This window comes from Trachymyrmex cornetzi, unplaced genomic scaffold (genome assembly GCF_001594075.2).
Source record: "Trachymyrmex cornetzi isolate Tcor2-1 unplaced genomic scaffold, Tcor1.1 scaffold718, whole genome shotgun sequence".
NCBI lineage: Eukaryota > Metazoa > Arthropoda > Insecta > Hymenoptera > Formicidae > Trachymyrmex > Trachymyrmex cornetzi.
Genome location: NW_017300046.1, coordinates 180,148 through 181,341, shown reverse-complemented (window position 1 = coordinate 181,341; position 1,194 = coordinate 180,148).

Here is a 1,194-nt window from a genome sequence, read left to right as displayed (position 1 = left end):
TTCGCAAACAGATCTAAGAGAATGATTCTGTGATTGGCGATACGCGAATCCGCTTACGCACGATCCGCTGCATGGGACATCACCCTTAGTTGCAAAAACCCCGTTGCCGGTCGCAAAGGTTGGCAACTACTAGTTGCAAAGTGCTATTTCCGTTTGCAATAGATAGTCACGGTTGCCAACGGAAAGTTGCCCAACTTTTAACTCCTTGGAAACAGCAACTGTCTACCGTAACATCTTAGCCAATCAAATATTGTGTTCGAAAAGTGCGAAGAGTGAAAAGAAAGTTGTTGTGATATATCGGTAGTGTTTGTTTTATTTCATTTTCATTTCGAGAACATCTCGAATATTTATCACATAATCTGCTTGATATATTCTCTTCGACTGTTCGGCTACAGCAAATAACGACGGACGTTCTACTTTCTGATTGGCTGTTTCTATACAAATCACAACTTTCGACATCCAAATGTGGATTAGGTGTTGCAATGATTTACAACTTGTGACTGGCAACCTGTCACTCCGCAACTGGCAACGGGGTGTTTGCAACTTATTGCAATGATTGTAAACCATTGCAACATTTAATCCACATTTGGATGTCGAAAGTTACTATTGCAACGCCATCTCTTAGAAAGAAATCAATTAAAATAGTGCTCGGTGTCATGGCTTCACGTCAATTTTATAGCATATTCGATTTACTGACTCGACCCGACTCCGAGTCAACAGTCTGTTCTGTTTAGCTGCACAAAAGAAGAGCTAAATTGTGTAAGAAATGCAGCTGAAAAGAACAGACTGTTGACTCGGAGTCGAGTCGAGTCAGTAAATCGAATACGCTATATATCAAGCAGATTATATGATAGATATTCGAGATGTTCTCGAAATGAAAATGAAATAAATGAAACACCACCGACATATCACAACAACTTTCATTTCACTCTTCGCGCTTTTCGAACACAATATTTGATTGGCTAAGATGTTACGGTAGACAGTTGCTGTTGCCAAGGAGTTAAAAGTTGGGCAATTCTCCGTTGGCAACCGCGACTATCTATTGCAACCGGAAATAGCACTTTGCAACTAGTAGTTGCCAACCTTTGCGACTGGCAACGGGGTGTTTGCAATTGGTGGCACCCATCGACATCTAGACTGGACCGCTGATGGCAATGGTGGGGGTAGAAAGACGATTAGAGTGAGAGGCAGGAA